Raw genomic sequence first — 22,766 nt, forward strand, 5'->3', positions numbered from 1 at the left:
GAAATCATTAATTTTCTTTTTTTTTTTTTTTATTTTTTTTTTCAACGTTTATTTATTTTTGGGACAGAGAGAGACAGAGCATGAACGGGGGAAGGGCAGAGAGAGAGGGAGACCCAGAATCGGAAACAGGCTCCAGGCTCTGAGCCATCAGCCCAGAGCCCGACGCGGGGCTCGAACTCACGAACCGCGAGATCGTGACCTGGCTGAAGTCGGACGCTTAACCGACTGCGCCACCCAGGCATTATTAATCATTAATTTTCAATGCTTCAGCTGTCATAAGAACTTCATGTGTAGGATGGTTCTATAAATATAATTGACACTTCCTATGTAAGATATTTCAAAATGTGCAGGAGACACACATAAAATATGTCTTTCCTGTTTGACTATACTCTCTGAGAGCAGGAATTTTAATTGCTCATCTTTGTGTCTCTGTACCAAGCTCATAGATGATCAACAAAATTCATTGGTGAATGAAACTGCCCTCAAAATGGAGCATGCAAAGCACATTATGGCTCTATCAGATCACAATAGAAATCTTACGGAATTTCTAATCAAGAATATAGGAAACGTTTTGATAAAGTTGAATTTTATATAATGGTTTATAATGGCATGTAATTTTGTTACAATTATGCCTACAAAAAATGTTTGGCACGATACCTGCCTTGTAGCTGAAATACTAGCTCTTGGTTTTGTTATTAGACTCTTATGTAATGAATCGTGTTCTCCCTCAGAGTCATATGTCAAAGCCCTAATCCAACATGACTGATGTCCTTATAAGAAGAGAGACACCAGGGATGCATGTGCACGGAGAAAAATGCCATGTGAGGACATGGTGAGAAGGCAGCTATCTACAAGCTGAAGAGAGAGGCCTCAGGAAACCAAACATGCTGACACCTTGATCTTGGATGTCCAGCCTCCAGAACTGTGGGAGAGTTGAATTTCTGTTGTTTAAGCCACTCAGTCGGTGCTGTTTTGCTATGACAGCCGTAGCAAACTAATACATAGAATTATAAAGGGTCTCATCATATGTGGTAGGCAGACTTCTGAGATGGCTCCCCAAATTCCCACCCCCTGTTGCATACAGTTTCTCCCAGTTATTCAAACACCAATTTACTGTGCCACTGTGAAGGGATTTTGCAGATCTAATTAAGGTCCTAAATCAGTCAACTTGAAGAAAGACTATCCTGGGTGAGCCTGTCCCAATCAGGTGAGACTTTATAAGGAACTAGGAGTGTGGGAGACTCAAAGCTTGAGAAGGTTTTACTATGAGGGAGGTTCTCCGTTTCTGGCTCTGGAGATGACTGGAGATATGTCTCAATGAAGGTGGGTGACCTGTATGAGCTGAGAGTGGCCCAGAGTTGACAGCCAGCAAGGAAATGGAGATCTCCTCCTCTAGCTGCAAGGAACTGAATTTGGCCAACAAGAAAGAAAGGAATCCCTGAAAGGAATTCAGCCTGGTCAATATCTTCATTTCAGCCCTGGAAGCCCTGAGCAGAGAATCCAGTGATGCTGGGCCCAGACTTCTGAGCTATACAACTGTGGACTTATACATGGTGTTGTTTTAAGCCACAAGACTTGTGATACGTCATAAATTATAAATAAGAAGTAGGGACACAGATTTGCAGTGATCTGCAGTGGTAAATGGTAAAGCAAACGAATACAATGTTAACAATAAGCACATCTGGGTAAGAGGTACATGAGTGTTCTTGTACTACTTTTATTTTTGTAACTTGTTCTAAGTTTGAAATTGCTTCTGAATAAAGTTTTAGAATAAAACAGGCATGACTGTTGGGTGGATGTTTTTAGCTGTTTCATTGAGAGTTAATTCATCCAAAATCTTAAATTGTATTTCTGAGAATCAAAGATTGATATGGTTTGATTAAATAACAATTAAATGCTAGCACTCACTGAACTCTTATTATATGCCAAACACTATTCTTAGTGTTTCAGACATGAACACATTTAAACATTACCACACTCTTTTTAGGTAAGTACTCTTTTATCCCCACTTACAGTTGAAGATACATAGGCACAGAGAGGGGAGGTAACTTGTCCCTGGTAACACAGCTCCTATTCAGAGTATTTGACTCTTGAGCCTCATGCTATGTGTTGTTCCCCACCAAAGTCTACATATGCCATTTCAAATTAGTAGTTTGTTTCATTTGAACTGTGTTTGTTGATCTGCTTGATTCTGATTTTTTTCTTCAGATTTTTATATTTTTTACCTTGGCAAAAAAAGAAAAAGGAAAACAAAATAACCTTATTCAAGTTATTCTTTCTTAATTTACTGTTGTGAACATTAAATGAATTAATGGGAGTATGTGTAAGCTTTTAGCAAGCACTCTGAAAGTATAAAATACTGTTTTGTTGTTGTTTGTTTTAATGTTTTTAAGTTTATTTATTTTGAGAGAGAGAGAGCGAGAGGGAGAGAGAGACTGCATGGGAGGGGCAGAGACAGAAGGAGAATTGCAAGTAGGCTCCAAATGTCAGGGCAGAGCCTGATGCAGGGCTTGAACTCACAAACCGTGAGATCATGACCTGAGCTGAAATTAAGAGTTGGTCATCCAACTGACTGAGCCATACAGGCACCCCTGAATTATTGTTTTTTAAAAAAATTTGTTTAATGTTTATTTATTTTTGAGAGAGAAAGAGTGTGAGTGGGGGAGGTGTGGAGAGAGAGGAAGACACAAAATCTGAAGCAGGCTCTAGGCTCCGAGCTGTTAGCACAGAGCCTGATGAGGGGCTCAAACCCACGAACTGTGTTATCATGACCTGCGCTGAAGTTGGAGGCTTAACTGACTGAGCCACCCAGGTGCCACTAAAGTATTGTTTTTGACGTCTTCAAGAGAGTAATGTCAAGACTTAGATGGCTCATGCCAATAGCTATGAAGAGTATTTAAGAGAGGTCAACTCTGGAGAGTAGGCCTTTAACTCTTATTTTAATAGGCCCTGTCCTTCATCATTGAAAATATTAAAATGAACCAATATCCCACATTAAATGTAATTTATAAATCTCTAAGAGTTGAATTGCTTATGACCAGTTGATATGTCCCATTTTGCAGACATTTAATCAGATTTACTAATTTAGTTTTGGAATTTAAAAACATTTTGGAGCCAATAAATTCATCTCATCTCTCAAACAATCAAGAGCACTGGGCCTCTAAAATGCAATCGCCCTTTTGGGTGCCTGGGTGACTCGGTGGGTAAAATCGTCTGACTCTTGGTTTCAGCTCAGGTCATGATCTCACAGTTTGTGAGTTGGAGCCCTGTGCAGTGCTCTGTGCTGACAGGTTGGATGGATCCTGCTTTGGGATTCTCTGTCTCCATCTCTCTCTGCCCCTTCTCCGCTCATCCTCTCTCTCTCTCTCTCTCTCTCAAAATAAATAAATAAACATAAAAAAATACAATGCAGGAGCGCCTGGGTGGCTCAGTCGGTTAAGCGTTCGACTTCAGCTCAGGTCACGATCTCGCGGTCCGTGGGTTCGAGCCCCGCGTGGGGCTCTGGGCTGATGGCTCAGAGCCTGGAGCCTGCTTCCGATTCTGTGTCTCCCTCTCTCTCTCTGCCCCTCCCCCGTTCATGCTCTGTCTCTCTCTGTCTCAAAAATAAATAAACGTTAAAAAAAATTAAAAAAAAAATACAATGCAATCGCCCCTATTGGGGCCAGATTATTTATTCTCTGACAGGAAGAAGATGGAATTTCAGGGCTGAAGGGATGTTGGGAAACATTGTTTCACTAGGGGGCGTTCTTTTCTCTCCGTAGATATCTTCTGGTTGGGGAGCAAACAACTTTTGGAATCAGGTAACAAAGGGGTCCATGCATCCCCTAGCTGTTAAAATAAAAAGTGGATATTTCTCTGTGGCAGAAGACCAAGGGATACTTCCAAAATATAGGATTAGTCACTGTACCAATTAACGCAAATGCATTTGCACATATTTATACAAGGAGATTCAACCTAACTGTGGCTAAACCAACCGAAAGTGCTTGTACAGTAATCCATATTCATGCTATCTTGATGGGTGTTATATGTGAGAAGCAATTTTGCTACCTAGGAAAAATCTGAAAAACAAGGATTTTCATAAATGTTTTTAGGTTTCTTGAAGCCATGTTAGGAGAGAACATTTTTGATCTGTGGCAATTTTTCTAGATGCAGCCTTCTTTTTGTCTTAGGAGCTGTGGAGGTTCATTGCAATTAATCTCTACATTGAGCTGTAAGTTTCCTGACAGGGATGTTATACACGAGAATATGAAAGTGCACCAGAGCATTGCTTGAAGGTCATTTTGAGGTCAAAACTTAGTGACTTTTTATCCTTTCGGTCATCATTTGAAATAAAACGATCCCACAATAACCCAGCCTTCCCCTTCTCATTGGATACGCAGCATCAATGCCAGCGTTTGGGAAGGAGCCTGTGTGATGGCTTAATCAAGGAGGTGATGAAGCATTGTCACAAACAGCCTTCTTAGTCACCCCAGCCGCAGCTCACCATTCTCAGTCCCCTGAAAATCTTGAATGATAACGTCACCACTGTTCCCCCTTAATGACACGAGTGCATTTCTTCTCAGGTGGTACTGTGCACCGAATGCAAAAGAGACCTGCTGTATTGTCATTTTCCCAGGAAAATGGCTCGATCTCATGTAAAATTAAAGCCAAGAATTAAAATTTCACAAGTTCCTTTTCTCGTTTTGATGAATCCTTATTCTTTTCTCTCTGTATGGACATCTACCGTGAGAGCGTTTCTACAATAAAGAACACGTTATTTTTAAAAGCATATTGTAAATAAGAAGGGTTATTTATGGGCATACTTTTGGCAGTTGTTCCATGAAAATGGAACGGAGTCCATCAGCACTGAGTCTGGGCAGGAGAGAGTTGCTTTACCATTTGCCAAACTGAATTCATCCAGGGCAGTCCCATCCCAGAGGACAACTCCTGGCCCCCTGCCATGCACAGCAGCTCAGGGTTTACAGAATTTGCTCAGCAAAGTACATATAGGGATTTCGGCTTCAGTCTTCTCACTGAACTCAACTTTGTACGTGCCTGTACTTGTATACTACGTAATTAGAGTCAAGTTGGGAGTGAATTTCCAATACCATCTTCCCCGCCCCGAGAATTAACATTTAAAATCTTAATTCTGATAGGCATTCTCAGGAAACTTGGAACACGTTTACATTTATTAGGTAAAAAAGTAAACTTCTGAGATCGCGGCTGTTTGCTCATCTGTGAATGCTCGGCCTCTATGTTTCTAACCTGGGAAATGCAAGGAGACGGTTATTTTCATTCAGTACTTCCGTGTCAAGTGGGCCTCATTTTTGCAGTTGTGGAGAGAGAAAATCTGCCTTTCCTGTTGAGCAGATGCATATTACGAGGCAGGGAGTACAGTGTGTTAAGAGCCAGAATTTGAGAGTTAGAACTTTGTTCAAATCTTTGCCTAATCACGCACAAGGATTGTGACTCTAGGCAGGTTACTCGACATCTGTTAACATCACTTTCTCCCCCCTGTGAAATGGAGCTAACCCTAAAGTCATGGTAAGTATTACATGAGAGATAATCAGTAGAGCATGGAGTACAGTGCCTGGTCAGTGTGGTGGGGTTGCTAGAATATTATCTGCAGCCATGTGGGGGTGACTTTTAGCCCTCATTTGTAATAGTGAAAATCTTCTGGAAAACTTCAGAGGATTCTAAAACAAAAGTCAGAACCATACATCAAGAGACGTTAGGAGGCAACTTTATAAGGTAGCCCCTGGGATCATGTGGGGGAGAGAATGCTGTGGGTGCAGTTGCACTGAAAACTTCCACAGCCCCTGAGAGGCCCTCGAGGGGAGCAACCTTTGGGAGCAAGCTGGAGGCTGAGGTGAGTCAGCACACCTACCCAGTTCCTGAGAGAAGGCTCCCTAGGGCCACTGAGTCACTCTTCCCTTAAACCAGGAGTCAGCCCCTCCTCCACCCTTTTTTTCTTTCTATTTCAGAGTGAAGTTAATGCTAAGAGGTATAATGGGAATAATAAAATATAATTACCATGATGACAAATCTGCAAACGATGTTCCTTGTGAAAATGAATTCTCCTTTGGATATGTTGTGCTTCCTCAGAAAGGCCACTGAGTGGTGTCTCTGCAAGTTGTGCTTCGTGTAAGTCTGAGGCAGTAACTGTTGGCAGAAATGTCTTAGCAGTGACCAAGAAGAGACTCTCTGTCTTTGGGGATGATACCACTGCTGACAGAGAATTGGGCAGGGGACTCATTCCCTTTGGAACATTTCCAGACAGGTGTCTGCGTTGAGCATTTTATTTCAAGACAAGTTATCTGTCATCCCCCCATACCATGGTCACTCATCCAATACTCTGTGCAAGACCCTCCTTAGACACCATAAACGATGCAGAGATTTCAGTCTTTTTTCTTTTTAATGTTTATTTATTTATTTTTGAGACAGAGAGTGAGATAGAGAGTGAGCAGGCGAGGAGAAGAGGGAGAAGGAGACAGAATCCCAAGCAGGCTTCGTGCTGTCACCACAGAGCCCGATGTGGGGCTCAAACCCCCGAACTGTGAGATTATGACCTGAGCTGAAACCAAGAGTTGGACGCTTAACTGACTGAACCACCCAGGTGCCCCAGAGATGCCAGTCTTTATAAGCAACTTACAACATGGTAAGGAAGACGATAAAAACAATAATAATAAGGATAGTGATAATAACGGCACTCAGTGATGATTTACTTAGCCCAGGTACTCTTCAAGTTCCTTGAAACCCCCTTTTTATCAAAACAATGCTGTAAGTAGGTGTAATGATCATCTCAGTTTCAAAGATGAGGGGACTGAGGCCTGGGGAGGTTAGGCAACACACTCAAAGGTGAGCCCTACATACAAACACACAATAACACCAAGCAGAATTCAGTTCAATGTCCTGGCAGTTTATGGGAGGGAAAGATCACTTCCTCTGCATGGGCATCAGGGCATACTTCCAGAGGAGGTAGGAGAAACAAAGTCTTGAAGGGTGTAGGGCGTTGAATTGTGGCCCCTCCAAAAGACACGCCCTCCCCAAACCTGTGAATGTGACCTTATTTGAAAAAGTTATTGTAGACGTAATTATGTTAAGGAAGTCAAAATGAGGTCACCCTGGACTGTGGGTGGGGCCTAAAGCCAATGATAGGTGTCCTTATAAAAGAAGGACAGAGGGAGATGCCAGGCTCAGACACACAAAGAGAAGGCCACATGAAGCTGGAGGGCAGAGATTGACAGCTCTAAGCCGAGAAACGCCAAGGATACGGGCAGGCATCGAAAACTACGAGTGAGGCAGGGAACAGATTCTCTCTCAGAGCCTCCTGCAAGAACCAACCTTGCCAGCACCTTGGTTTTGGACTTGTGGCTTCCAGGACCGTGAGAAAATTAATTTCTATTGTTTTAAGCCACCCAGTGTGTGGTAATTTGTTATGGCAGCCCTGGGGACGTGAGGGTGTGCGAGAACTGCTCCGAAACGCTGGCTGGAGCAAAGACAGCAAAACGAAAAAATACGGAGGTTTGAGTGTCTGTTTTGGTTTGCCTGAAGCACAAGGACCCTGAAAGGGAGCTAGCTTTCTGAGGCGAAGGTCACATGATGGAGGCTTTGAATGTCAGGTTAGGAAATCTAGATAGATTTTCCTTGATGAGCAATAAGGAACTTGATGAGTGCTGTATATTTAGAGAATCAAGGTGTCCCTGAGCTGGCAGGAGGTAATGTGGGCCTGAATTAGCGCAAGGGCAGTGGGAATGAAGAGAAGGGACAGAGGGAAAGTATCTTGTAGGAATCTAAGACACTTGGCAATCAGCAGATTCTCAATCTGACTCCTAAGTAGCTTGATTCATATTTTACCTGCTATTGTTTATGCATCTTTGTCTTCTGGGGATGCCGAACACCCACACTTTAAATGAGCTATCCTAAGTCTTTTGGCTGCCTGTCAAGTTGGATTATTAACTTGTCCTGGCTTTCTGGCAGTCAAGCTGTGCTCCATGTAGACGACTTTCTTTCCTGGAATCTTAGGGAACCTTTCTTTTGCCTTCTCTGCCCTGTTCCTCCTATGTGAGCTATGCCTTTAGAAATGGCTTCAGTACCCTTAGTCACCTCTTCTTGTTCTGCCTGAGCTGGGCACAGGAGGCAGGGTTTCAGGGCCGCCGCGCTGGCCTCACTCCAGCATTCTGTTACAGATCCCGTCTTAACATTTGGTGCTAAGGGTGATGTAGAGGCGGCATTGATCAAGCTGTGACATCTGGAACAGATCTTCCAGTCATGTCAGAAGTTGGACATTGCCAGTGCCTTGGAGACCTTTAATGTGGTCTGAACCTTCAACCCTCATTAGCATCATATTCCTTTCGATAGTTTCCCCAAATCACACTGACTCTCTTCGTCTGGCTTTAGAATCCAGAACGAATGAAAGGGGAAGAAGAGGAACCAGCCTTTACCCAGGGCTTACTTATCGTGCGAGGTGCTTTGCCTATGTTATCTCATTTCTTCCTCATGTCAGAACCATGAGGCGGGTGCTATTATCCTCTTTTTACAGATGATAAAATTAAAGCTCAAAGCAATTAGGTCACACGGTGAGTGGTGCTGCCAGGATTCAACCTTGGGACTTTCCCAGATACCACACTGCCTCCTACGTAGGAGATTATTTTTTGTCAGTGCTACTAAAATGGTAGAATTCAGTTTCTGGCATATTTGCAGGATTTCCCTGATGCATGCTGCCTTTTCACTTTGTGACATGATTTGGGATCATCATGTCTCCCCTGGTCCCTCCTAGAGCCCAGGCACTGACCTAGCACTTCCTGGACATCGGCTTCAAGAACGTTTGAGAATTTTCTAGGCTGATAAACTTGGGCTGTTTCCCAAAGGAAACTAAAGTGTGTTTTAGCATCAGGTTACAGTCTGCAGTTGTCTGGTTGCATCTCTAGGTGTCATTGTATTGGAAAGGATGAATAAAATGGGTCCTCTTATGTAGCCTTGATCTCTATGTTGGTTCAGGGAAAAGAAATGGCCTGGATACAGCATCACGGTGGTACTGCCTGCAATACCTGTGACGTTAGGACCCCTGTTCCAGCTCTCTAGTTTCCAGACCCAGGCCGATATCCTCAGGACCCAAGGCCCACCACTCTAACCCCACCTCTCTTCATGCTGCATTTGTCCCACCTTTCTCCTGCTCACTCCCAGGAGGTACTTCTCCCTTCTCTCTGCAATTCAATCCTAAACTTTGCTCGTGGCTCAGCCCCACATCACTAAGCCTCTCCTGGTCTGCTTTCCATCACTGAGTTCCTGCAGCCAGTTTGCTTCTGTGGTGTTGCTCCCAGCTTTCTTTCTGATTCTGGGTCTGTGCATTCTCTCTTTAATTGACTATAGCCTCTTAGAGTAGGGAGTTCAGTTTTCCTTTTGGCCTCGCGGTGCCTGGCAGAATGCTGGGCATTCAATGGGGGCGTTAATTATTGATTGCATCTGTAAATTGCAGACACATTTCTAGAACACAGATTACCTTATAAAATCTGCATTACTTTCCTCACTGGGGACAGAATAAAGTGCAATTCCTGAGCATGGAATTAACCCCCCCCCCCAAAAAAGGAGCAAAATATAAAACAAAACAAAACTCCCCATCTTTAGTTTCCAAACTATTCTTTCTTCCAGGCTCTAAGCACTGGGTTATCATTGCTCTTACCATTCCCTCAGCTGGAAATATCATTTCCAGATTTTCTGCCCTGGAAATTCTTCCTACCCTTCAGAGGCCACCTTCTATGTGGAGCCCTCCTTGATCTCCCAAGACACAGTGAAGACAGTTTTTCTTCTGAATGCCTGTACCATGTCATGTTCGCCCAGTTTGGCCTGAGTTTTATTTAACCTTGTCCTGTATCTCCTTGTTTCTGTCCCTTCTGGATTGCACTCTGCCTGAGGAGCAGAAGGCAAAGTTGTTGACTCACCTTTGCGTCCAATTAATGCCTAACGTAGGATGAGCAGCCTTTCGTTAAGGCTGGCTGTGCTCGGTGTAATTCCTGTCTGATAGGAATCAGCAGCAGCTCTAATGCTTTTCAGCAGCTTGCTGGCCTGGAGAGGAGCTAGAAGGGGAGCTAAAACCTAGCAGGGAATGTACCTGCTCCTTCTTCTTTCACATCCTCCCTGGTGGCAGAGACAGGGTTCTTAGGTCTCCGTCTCTGATGCTTAGCTGGCCTTCCTTAGCAACCTCTCCCTGCTAGGGAAGAAACGGAAATCATCCCCAAATCAAGTGCACACGTTGCATCAGAGGCAGGGCAGGGCCCCTGTGTCTTATGAGTCAGCAGGCATTAAACCAAGCTCATCTCTCCCCCTTACCTCTAAAGCCCACAAAGCAGCAAACTTGTTATCGCTGCACAGGAGATAATGAGCATTAGGCCAAGGACAGGGCAGCCTGGACTGTGGCAGGGGCTGCTTTCTTTTTCAGGGATGGTGCAATGAGCCACTTTCTTTCAATCGCCCGTGACTTTTATGCTACTCACTGACGGTGAACCAGAGACACCCACTTGACATCATTAGTCGTGTGAGCCAGATGTCAGCCACTAGATGTTTCTAACTTCCCCAGCTTGCTGAGCTCCTCTGGTCCTTTGTGATTTAGTAAAAATTGTCTCAAATGCCCAGCCCTTGTGCCCAGATACTTTCCAATAGCTCTGAGAATTCTAGCTGGTGAGGTGTATAGAAGGAGTCTGTGTTCCCTCTGCCACTAGTCTCTGCACTGCTATCTTGGCCTCTGTGTTCTGCCTCCTGCACGCCCTGTTCCTTCTGCAGATAGTGTCTGCTCACTGGACTCCTAACAAACCCTCAGTCCCCATTATGCCACTATTTGTGGCTGTGTGTGCTTCAGACTTCACTGAGAATTTGGGCCATGGAATGTGTGTGTGTGTGTGTGTGTGTGTGTGTGTGTGTGTGTACACGCATGCCTGTGCACGTGGTTTCCTAGGGCTGTTATAACGAAGTAACACAGAATGGACTAAAAAGCAACTTATTGTCCCACAGGTCTAGAAGCCAGAAGTCTGAGGCCAAGGGGTCAGCAGGGCCATGCTTCCTCTGAAGGCAGGAGGGAAGGATTCATTTGCAGCCTCTCTCTTAGCTTCTGGGAGTTCCTTGGTTTATGGCAATATAATTCCTCTCTACACAGAGTGTTTTCCCTGTGTGTGGGTCTGTATCCAAATTTCTTCTTTTTTAGAAGGACACTAGTCATATGTGAACAGGGGCCCACCCTTTTCCAGTGTAACCTTGTCTTCGTTGCTACAACCCTATTTCCAAATAAGGTCACATTCTGAGGTCAGAGGTGTTAGGACTTGAGCATGTGAATTTGGAGGGGATACAGTTCAATCCATAACAGTGTGTGTGTGTCAGGGCCAGGGGTGTTACCTGACAGAATGGAAAGGCAAAACACTCGCAACTGAATATTTAATCATCTCAGGTTTTGGTTTTTTTAATGCTTGTGTGTGAGAGAGAAGAGAGAGTGAGGAGAACGTGAGCGGGGAAGGGGCTGAGAGGGGGAGAGAGAATCCCAAGCAGGCTCTATGCCATCAGTGCAGAGCCCAATGCAGGGCTTGATCCCATGACCCCATGACTGTGAGATCATGACCTGAGCTGAAATCAAGAGTAGGATGCCTAACTGACTCAGCCACCCAGGCACTCCTTAACCATCTTGGTTTTAAAAGTTCCTCAGCCATTCCATCCTCTGGGGAACTTCCTGGGGTCCTCTTCCCCCAGCCTCCTGCCATGTTGCTGGATCCCTTCTGACGTTCTTCTTGGACCTCTCCTTGCTTCTTCCTGTTTCATCCAGTTATAACTCCAAAAATTACTGTGCGTTTCTGAAGCAAAACAGTTTAACTATTTTCCTCTCTCCACAAACCCTCCAGACTTGGCCTATACAGGACCATCCTGATAACTAAAAGCCCCATTTGAGATGTTTCTCACAAAGACAGTTCTCTGGCTGAGGGGAAATTCTGTGACCAGCTCTGATAGGAACATTTTTTTATTCCCTTCATCAGTAAATGAAACGAAATTATTTATTGATCTAAATATTTTTGTCAACTAGTTTCTATTTATATCTGAGTGCATTAAAAAGTGGTTCCCACCCAAAATGAGAAAAAAAAAAAAAACAGAAATAAAGGTGAACGTAGGCTGTGACTCACAGGTGAGGGATGGACAGCTTATTATTCTTCCTTCCACTACAAAACATACTGATAAATGTGATAACCTTTTTTTCTGCTGGGAAAGGACACGGCTTCAGAGTCCTTCTCTATGGAATTGATTCAGGCCATTGTTAGGAGTCCGGTAGAGTTGACATGAGGAATGAAGCCCATGTGCCACCACACTTGTAGACATTGTGTGGAGGGAGTTTATGCTTCTGGTGATGGCTTCTCTCTCTGTTCACTAACAGTTGCCAGTTTGGGGAAATGAACAGAGTGTGGGGAATGTGATTTCTGTATCAGTCAGCATGAACTGGGTTATACTGTGGTCATGAACGACCCTTGAATCTTGGTACTTCTTGCTGATGTCACATGCCCTTTAGGGTCAGCAGAAGCTCTGCTGTGTCACCTTTATTCAGGGAGACAGGCTGGCAGAGCAGCCTGTATCCGGAACATTGCTGGCCTAGTGGCAGAAGGAAATAGATCCTGTTGAACCGTGCGCTGACTCTTAAAGCTTCTACTTTTAAGTAATGCTTGTCACTTCCACTCACATTTCATTGGCCAAGGCTAATGTCAGTGATGTAGGCAAGAGTAATCTTCCCTCAGGAATGGAGAGCAAAGACATGAATTCAGTTTACATCAGATACCTCCTTCTTTAATGTTCTTAAATGTCGCAGAAATGAAGTGAAGGAAAATGGAGACCTTTTCTATTTATCAAATTTTAATGGCTATTCTTTATTCTTCTTACTATATATGGTAGAAATCTTATTATGAGGTTTAAAGAATAGAAATACACATTAACATCAGGATCTTTCTTATTCAATATCTTTTCTGCAGCTGGGATGTAATTCGTTTTAACAGAAGGCTGCTTAACGGTCAAAATTAGGTCTATTAACACAGACCAAGATAGTAATCGTAGTGGTTAAATCTGGACTCTAATTATCCAACACAATAGTGTTGTCTTTTTTTTTTTTTAACATTTATTTATTTTTGAGAGACAGAGTGAGACAGAGCACAAGCAGGAGAGGGGCAGAGAAGACACAGGAAGAAGAAGCCTGAAGAAGGCTCCAGGCTCCAAACAAGCGTTCAGCACAGAGCCCGATGTGGGGCTTGAACCCACAAACCGTGAGATCATAACCTGAGCCAAAGTCAGTCACTCAACCAACTGAACCACCCAGGCACCCAAATAGTGTTGTCTTTTATTTACCTTCACAGTGGAATAAGATAAACCCAAGAGTACTGCCTCCTGAGCCACAGCCCTCTCAACCTTTTAGAAATATGTTGTACTCTTATACATACTTACAACAGGAAAATCATCTTTTTGTATTGAAATACATTAAGGCAGATATAAAAACAATGATCATATGCTGTGCGAATTACTCACTTCATCCCATTAATGTGAGAGTTTCAGCATGGGACCTAGAAAGCATCCTTGCTAAAGGATGTTTGGAAGAGCCACTGGCTTAGAAAAATGTTAATAGATGTTATACGGAGAAAGGTTTAGTAATTCAAGGGTTCAGGGAGTTCTTGGTTAAACACGGTAAACAGGTTTCTGTGATGTAAGACATCTCAGAATCTTAATGATGCATTATTAGAGCCTGAGCCATTTATCTGATAAAACTCTTCAGCACACACTGGGAAACGCTGACTCACAGCTTTCAACCAGTCCCACTGCAACCACCTTCCAACCTAACTGAAACTCCAATCCTTCCAGCACCTCTGTTTATTTTTAATCAGCAGCCCTCTGATTTCTTTACTTCCCTGTTTATCCACCTTAGACTGAATGATTCATCATTTTAGTATCACGCTTGGCCAGTTATCTAAACCCCCTTATCTCTTACTTGTACTCAGCTGGAAAACCCCAACTGTGGATGAATCCAGCTTTCTGCTTCCTCTGAGCCCTGCTGGAGAAAGCTATAGGACCCTGAACCCCAAAGAGGCCCCTAATATCTGATAATCCCACCGTATTTCCTGTCAGCACACTTCTTCCTCTCCCACCTTCTTGTGATACTACTTCAAACTCTTCTTACTTTCTGGATTGTATAACCACCTCTCTCCATTCCCACTGCATGCCCTACCGGCCTAGCTCCTTTACAGAGCACAGTGTGCCTGGTGTGCCCAGTCCTGCACCTCCTATAGCTGCCCTCATTCGAGACTCCTTTTCCCCTGTTGGGATGGTGGATATGTTTCTCCTCCATCAAAGGACAATCCCTCCACTTGTACTTTCATTCCCACACCCTCCCAACTTTCCAAGGACCTTATGCTATCAATTATACTTTCTTTTTTTTTTTCTTTTTGAGAGAGAAAGTGCGAGCAGGGGAGAGGGCCAGAGGGGCAGAGAGAGAGAGAGGGAGAGAGAGAATCTCAAACAGGCTCCATGCTCAGCATGAGGCCTAACGCGGAGCTCCATCTCACAACTGTGAGATCACGACCTGAGCCGAAATCAAGAGTCCCACACTTGGGGCGCCTGGGTGGTGCAGCCGGTTAAGCGTCTGACTTCAGCCAGGTCACGATCTCGCGGTCCGTGAGTTCGAGCCCCGAGTCGGGCTCTGGGCTGATGGCTCAGAGCCTGGAGCCTGTTTCCGATTCTGTGTCTCCCTCTCTCTCTGCCCCTCCCCCGTTCATGCTCTGTCTCTCTCTGTCCCAAAAATAAATAAACGTTGAAAAAAAAATTAAAAAAAAAAAAAAAAAAAGAGTCCCACACTTAACTGACTGAGCCACCCAGGTGCCCCTACTTTCTTTTTCGTATATACGGTCAGTCTTACTTTTCAACTGGTCTTGCTCATCAGCCATCAGCTTTTACATTTGCTTGAGTCTTTCCCATTACAGGAAGGAAGGAAGGAGGGGAGCAAGGAAAGGAGGAAGGAAGGTAGGAAGGAAGGAAGGAAGGAAGGAAGGAAGGAAGGAAGGAAGGGAGGGAGGAAGGAAGGAAGAAAGGAAGGAAGGAAGGAAGGAAGGAGGGACAGAGGGAAGGAGGAAATTATATTCAACATTCTATTCTGTTCCAGCCAGTGCTTCCTCTTCATGGCCAAAAATCTTGCTGTTTCCATTTCCTTTTCTCCCACACTACTCAATCTGCTCTCATCTATTTTTTTGTATATTTTAAATTGAGATTTTAATATACAGATGGCAGTGTGCACTAGTCTTAAATGTACACAGCTCAATGAAGTTTTGCATATTCATACACCCTATGTAGCTACCACCCAGATCAAGATATAGAGAATTTCCAGGACCAAAAAGTAACAATATCCTCAGTGTTTCATAACTTGATATCTTCACTTCATAATACATCCTGTTCATTCCATGGCAAGATGTTGAGACTTTCTTGATTTCTTTACTACTGAGTAGTGCTTCATTATGTAGCTGTACCATCATTTATCAATATTCTGCAGATGGACATTTAGATTGATCCCAGTCTTTTGCTGCTCAAAATAGTGCTTCAATGAAGAGTTTTGTGGGCATCATTTCACATTTCTGCCAGTGTATGTTTGGTACAGATTCTTAGAAGTGGAATTACTGAGCCAAAGGTTAAATACATTTGCAGTTTGGCTAGATATTGTCAAATTCCTCTCCACAGAGATTGTACATTAGTATTCCCTCCTGCGCTTTGGAACCGGACAACATCTGTTTTGTCACAGACTTGCTAACAATACAAGTTTAAAGTTTTTTGAATTTTATATGCTTTTTATTTTCTTGCAGCATGATTGAGATATAATTGACATAAAATATACAGCACACAATTTGATGAGTTCTGCCTGTATATGTACAACTATGAAACCATCACTACAAACAAGATAACGAAGACATCCATCTCACCCCAAAGTGTCCTCATGCTCCTCTGTAATCCAACTTTTGCTCCCCAGTCCTCTCTCCAAGCCTGAGAGATCTCAGCAATTTTACTTCCTATACACACGTTTTTGAGATGACAGGAGATGTGCCTCGCAACATGAGGGGGTAAGTGAAGAGAGAAGGAAATGGCATAGGGAACCCAGGAGAGAGAACTTGGAACCCTCAGCATGGGCATGACGGGAAATCCCAGTTTGTGGCCCGCTGCAATCTTTGCTGCTGGCCCCGTCGTGGAGGGCAACCGGTTTGGATTGGGAACAGATCATAAGACTCTAGGAGAGATGAAAAGGCAATCAATCCGAAACCTGATATATCACATGTGGAGGGGAGATTCAGAGACTCAAACAGAATTTTCGGCTGAAAATCAAGCAAATGAGGAGAGAGAGATAATAAGGAAAAGTTTTGATATGCCAAACGGCTCAACTACGAATGGCCTTTATGTTGTGACTATGATGTAAATACGGAAGTTGATCTAACCAAAATTACAGTAGGAGCTTCTCGAGGGAGTGGCAGGCAACAAGGTAGGGGTGAAAGACAGCTGAACTCTTATTTCCCACAGGGCGAGCTGAAGGAGCATTCTTACAGTTGAAGGAACAAATGAAGCATGTTCTTGGTAATTCCTACACAGCCTCACAGTCTGGCTTGAGTGATAAGTCCATGCACCCCTTTTCCTGACCACCCTCCGTGGCTCGCCTTCAGGCAATCTTGTGCATACCTCTATTAGGGCACCATCATAATTTTTTATTTACTTTTCTGTATGCCCATGAGATCGTGAGCATCGTGGGGGAAGGGCAGTATTTTATAAGCCCTTGGTCTGAAGTGTTGAATTAATGTACAAACACTACAGAACATCGCAAAAAACAGAACTTACCAAGGTAAGGGGAATTTAAAGAGTCTGTTTAAGAACCACATTATATTAAAATTCAAGTCAAATCATAATGATTCTAAGACATTTACTCATTTTACTCCTGAAGCTCCAAAATACTCCATTTTCCAGGGTAGTCAACTGTCGTCATGCACATATCTCCACTTAACTCTTCAGGCTACTGTGAATGTCTCTTAATGAGATTAAGTGCTTGGGCCCTTTGATGGGAGCTTTTATTTAATTTTTCTCATTCGTTAATGGAAAGGTTTTAACATTCACATTTCTATTACCTCCTGCTGGGATAATTTCATAAGCCCTAGTTATCTCATTAGGAGTAAGAAACCACTATTTCCAGGAAACGTTATGGGATATTACATTGTGGTTAACAGTGCAGGTGTGTATTATTTTTAAAACTCAGTATCAAACAAGTTAATTGAAAAAATGTATTCTTTTTGCTGGAGGTAGAGAGATATGGAAAAGGGAAGTTAGAGGGTGATTAATGAAAATAATATTCTTTTTGCAGAACAATTTCCTGTACATTATAAGTTCCCTGAATGTTTTTAAAACACAATTCAGTTTGCCACAATTTGGCTTAAACACAGATTTTTTTTTTTTCTAGGAGCACATCTATAACGTAAACACGTCCATCTGTTTTCCTAAAACTACAATATTGGAGCTGTATGCTCCAAATGACAAAGGGATCGAGGAGGCACCTTTGACCATTACACGCAATGACCCAACTGGAAAATTCTCATTGCCTATCTTCAAAGCTCAGTGATTTGCCTCATGCCCATGGGGAGGAATGCTTCTACCAGCAGACACAACAATGGCTCTAATGGATTGGAAGGTGAGGTTTCCACATGCCACTGAGCAAACAGACCAAAAAAAAAAAAGACCGTTTATAACATTTATGGGATGATTGTGCCCGCCTCCTGAAGAGAAATGAATTGCTGTGGAAAACAAGGACATGAGCCCCCCAGCTTTCTCTGAAGGAAAAACTTGCCACCTTGCTAGGAGCAGTATAGTTAGCGGACAGCTTCCAACTATCAAGTCCTCCCAACTATCAGCAGAGAGCCAGCTCGCCTGTGGCCACATTGTTCCTGGAATAGCCGGTGACAGAGCTGTGTGGCGATGCTCTTTCCAGAGCTCCCCACCAGGCTGGCATTAGGTTTGTGCTGCAGTGTGATTCTTGGGCTCAATTCTGCTTCTGCTCTCTTAGCATCACGGGTGTTGATCCCCTAACAAACACCTTGCACCCCAGGCTCTACCTCAGTATCTGCTTCCAGATAATCCAATTGGCACACCTGGCTCACAGTGAAGGGGAGAAGGACTACCTGTGGGGCTCAGGGGAACCAGCGGGCTTCCTCCTGTGCTGCCACTGCCACTGCCCATGGTACCAGCCAGTGCAACGCTACAGTAACTCGACAGAAACTGGTCGGTAAAAGGCTTGGATCCTGCAGAAATTAAGGTCTGGTTCGCTTCATCACAAAAAAAAAAAAAAAAAAGGCCAGCTGAGATGCTGGTAGATAGCTGGCTGGTAGAAAGCCAAGGGAACACAAGAAATAAATCAAAAATACCAACTATGGTATTTATACAACATTGCAGAAGTAAGAACAATTTTAGGAACACGTGTTTTCTCCTCTGCTATGTCATGGATATGTTTATGTACTTCAATTTCCCTTTCTTCTCCACTTTCCCCTTACAGGTACATATAGGGCAAATGGGAGGCAGTTAACTTTAAATTTTAGTTTGCATGCTATAGGCTATTAATAAGGGCTGTGATGGAACAAAAGAGAAATAGATATCTCCCAGACATCCTGGACTTAAAACTGGACCTGGCAATGGTTTAGGCTCTGAGACTTTAAAGAAGGAGCGAATATATTTTTGTTTCCATAAGGATACTTTAATTTTGTTAGGTAAGAACACTTTGGGGACTACAAGTATGTGGAAAAAAGGTATATGTTGATATTGGGCAGTGAAGGAGTGGAGTGTAAAGAAGAAAACTAATTCCTTTAATATCTAACATTTACTGAGCACTTGAATTAACTCATTTAATGAATTAAATCATTTAATCTTCACGACAGCACTGAGAGTGGTACTATTATTATCTCCATTTACAAATGAAACTGAGGCTCCTAGAGCTTAATTAACTTGGCCACAGTTGCAGAGCATTTGCTCCCAGGTGTTCTGTATATCCTTCACATGCTTTTTTTTTTTTTTTTTTTTTTTTTTTTTTTTTTAGCGTGAAAGAGAGCACATGAGCACGGGTGACGGGCAGAGGAATAGAGAGAGAGAGAATCCCAAGGAGGTTCCACACTCAGCATGGAGGCAATGCAGGGCTTGATCCCACGACCCTGAGATCATGAGCCGAGCAGAAATTGAGAGTCCAATGCTCAATTGACTGAGCCATCCAGGCACACCTGAATGTTCTTTCTTTCTTTCTCTCTCTCTCTCTCTTTTTTTTTTTTTTTTTTTGGCGTGTTCTTAATCCAAGTGTTATTCTTATTTTACTGTGGAGGAGACATATCATTCTTTCAGGTTGCTTGGGGAATTCTCTTCCACATGACTCTGGGTAGAAGACAGAGCCCACTTGCCTCTACAAAGTTAAAAGTACAGATACTTACCTCCCATTTTCTCTTGCACCTCAGGTATGGACATGTTATTGATGCCACTTTGAAAATAAACTTTTAACCTTGAAAATAAAACAGTTTATTTTACTAGCAAAAATGGATTTATCCAAGAATAGCAGAGAATTGCAACCGAAGATAAGCAAGCTGGGAAAGCCCATACAACAATAGAGAAAAAAGCTCTTTTATACAGGAGAGGCGGGTAGTTGGGAAGGCTGGTACAAACAAAAAATCTATTGGGGTAAACTAGAGTTCTAAGTATAGTGGCTTCTTGTTGGCTGAGCTGTGACTGTCTCTCATTGGCGGGGCTGTTGCCAGGGTGAGGAAGAAACCTTCCTTCCTCCCGCTGGGATAGTAGAGTAGCACTCACACAGAAGTGCATCTCTTCGTGTTTGATTTGTAATGGACCAGTGCTGAGAGTGAGAGCGCCCCCCGCCGGCCTCCCATATCCATTCTAACTGGGGTTTCCTTTTATTAATTTTCACAAGGCTTACCAATCAGATGCACTTTCTGGTGGTTATCACAGTCAGATCAAGTTCCAGGAGAACTAGGGGTAGCAGTGCCAGCGGTGGCTTTCAGTGTCCAGTGCCAGGCGTGTTGGGGTCATAAGCTACAGCTTCTGGTGCTTGGCTGCTGCAGTGGGCCTGTCGTCACCAGACCAGATTTGCATTCTTCTGGATGTTCTTAGCTATGAAGCTGTTAACATTGTTAACATTGCAGCCTTCTCAGGAATTCTGTAAGACACCCAACATTCTGATTTGTAGCAACAGCCCTCATGGTTGTTTAGCCTTATTTCTAAAATGAAATACTAGCTTATACATAAAAGAGCTCATGGCTCTTTTTCTGTACCCGGCACTGTTCTAAGTACATTACATACATGGGCCAAATGAAGTCTTAGAAAACCTAGGACTTAAATCAGACTATTGTTCCCATTTTACAATGAGGAGACTCACGTACAGAGAACTTAAATAACTTATCCTAGGTCACAAAGAGATGTGATTCAAGCCCACATGGTCTGTCATCAGAGTCTATACTCACTACCAGTCATTTTACATGGGCCCCTTTATTTATGAAGCCTTTGTTTTGATTCTGCCCTCTCTTGGATGACTGAATTTTGTCATCAACATTTTTTTTTCTTTCTCAAGAAGAGCATGTAGGTGTTGTTTTGTTTAAGTTCTCTCATGCTGGACAGTGTCTATCTTTTGCCTTCGTATGAAGAGCAAATGTGCTGAATACAAATTTCTAGGTCATATTTTGCTGCAGAACCCTCTAGGCATTGTTCTACTGTCTTCTGAAGTAGATGATTTTGTGGTGTGTCTGAGGCCCACCATATTTTTCTCTCTTGTGTGTAACGTTTTCTTTTTTGCTTTGTATATAACTTTTGCTTTTCTCTGTAGAGATTGGTCCTTTTCCTTTCATTAGGATATATTTTGGTTTGGGCATCCTAGGTCATGTTATGGCTTTTTGTCCGAAGATTCAAACCTTCATTTCGGAATAATTTTCTCCTGTCACTTTTTGGGGAAAAAATTAAAAACTCATTTGGTTTTATTCTTCAGGAATATCAATTATGTGTCTGTTAGATTTCCTTTGACTTCAGTGTCTATCATTTCCAATATATTTTGTATCATTGCCCCTTCCCATATCTTTCTGGGGTTTTGAAAAAGTCTGTCAATTATGTCCTTTACTGTGTTTTTGATTGTGTTATTTCCATTTTCATTTCTCATATAGTGTTTTTAGTCATGGTTTTCTATATCTATTCCAGTGTTTTCCCCCGGGCTATGCTCGCCTCAAGGCTGTCTGACTTGCCTTTTACCTTTATTGTTTTTTGAACTGTTCCTATTATCTTGGATAATTCCTCTTACATCTGTATTCTTTATCTGTAGGTTGATTACATTCTTTTATTCTTTTTTACTTTCTTCCTACAGTATATATGCATAAAGCCTGGATGGTTTATTTCTTTTTTAAAAATATTTTTAATGTTTATTTATTTTTGAGAGAGAGTGAGCAGAGGAGGGGCAGTGAGAGGGGACAGAGGATCTGAAGCAGGCTCTATGCTGACAACAGAGAGCCCGATGTGGGGCTCAAACTCACAAACAGTGAGAACATGACCTGAGCCAAAGTCGGATGCTTAACCAACTGAGCCACCCAGGGGCCCCTGGATGGTTTATTTCTGATACCAACAGGGAGAAACTAGTTGAGGTATGAAGTGAACAGTGAAGTTAGGCAGTCTTCAGCTTCCTATAACGATGACTTCCTCTTTCCTAAGCATTCATATACTCTTCATATTTGGCATTCAGGAGGGTAGTATGGTATATAGTAAGTCCCTTAAACCACCTCTGGAAAATCTCTTAAACTCTCTCTCAGCTACCAGACAAGATTATAGATAATACAAATTATTGCTATTAGGGTTTCTCCTTCAGCTATCCCTCCTCAGGGATAGCTTTTCCGTGCAGAATTGGTGTCTCCCTAAGGGCACTTACTGCTTCTCCCATGGGTTCCTCATATCCCTCCATCTTGGTGCTTTAATTAAAGACTCTTTGAAACTATCATTTATTCTCAGAAGTACATATACGTTGCCTGAGGTGCAAGGCTGTCAGTGTTCACCATCATTTCTGTTCAAATTTGAAAGGGGTTGGCAAGTATTTTTCATGATGCTTGTTTGGAATTGTAGTATTTCCCTGTTTAAAGATGACATTAGGAATCCAGGAATGCTTTACCTGGGAGGTTTTAGATCAGAGCGTCCCATGAGGTTGCAATCATCTCAAGGCTTGAGTGGGGCTGGAGAATCCCATCCCAAACTCACTGTCATGATTGCTGGCGGGTCTCAGTTCTTTGCTGACTATTCACTGGAGGCTTCAGTTTCCTCCCACATGAGTCTCTCCATAAGGCTGCTAGCACATGGCAGAATGCTCCCCACAGAGAAAAAGATGTGAGAAAAAGAGAAAGAAAGAGAGTGAGAACAAGAGAGCATCCAAAATGGAAACCACATTCTTTCACAATTTAATTTCAGAAATGATGTACTATCACTTCTCCTATATTTGGTTGGTCATGTAGATAAATCCTGGTATAGTGTGGGAAGGGACTACACAGGGTGTGAATACCAGAAGGGAGGGATCATAAGGGTTATCTTGGAAGCTGGCTACCACAAGTACATATATGTGTGTGACTATGTATATGCATTCATATGTATGTATGTATGTATGTATATAATATATATTACACACATGCATAAATTAACCAGAAGGATGTTTATATCAATTCTAAATTTATATGCACTTAATAACACAGCTTTGC

General features: G+C 42.8%; 1 long non-coding RNA gene across 1 annotated transcript; it reads left to right on the top strand.

Moving 5' to 3' along the window:
* Positions 1–7,199: 7,199 nt before the first annotated feature.
* Positions 7,200–18,322, top strand: LOC123583882. Its single transcript, XR_006705021.1, has 3 exons — positions 7,200–7,364; positions 15,834–16,088; positions 17,465–18,322. It is a non-coding gene; the product is annotated as an uncharacterized LOC123583882 (long non-coding RNA).
* Positions 18,323–22,766: the final 4,444 nt, after the last annotated feature.

This window comes from Leopardus geoffroyi, chromosome B3 (genome assembly GCF_018350155.1).
Source record: "Leopardus geoffroyi isolate Oge1 chromosome B3, O.geoffroyi_Oge1_pat1.0, whole genome shotgun sequence".
Lineage (NCBI taxonomy): Eukaryota > Metazoa > Chordata > Mammalia > Carnivora > Felidae > Leopardus > Leopardus geoffroyi.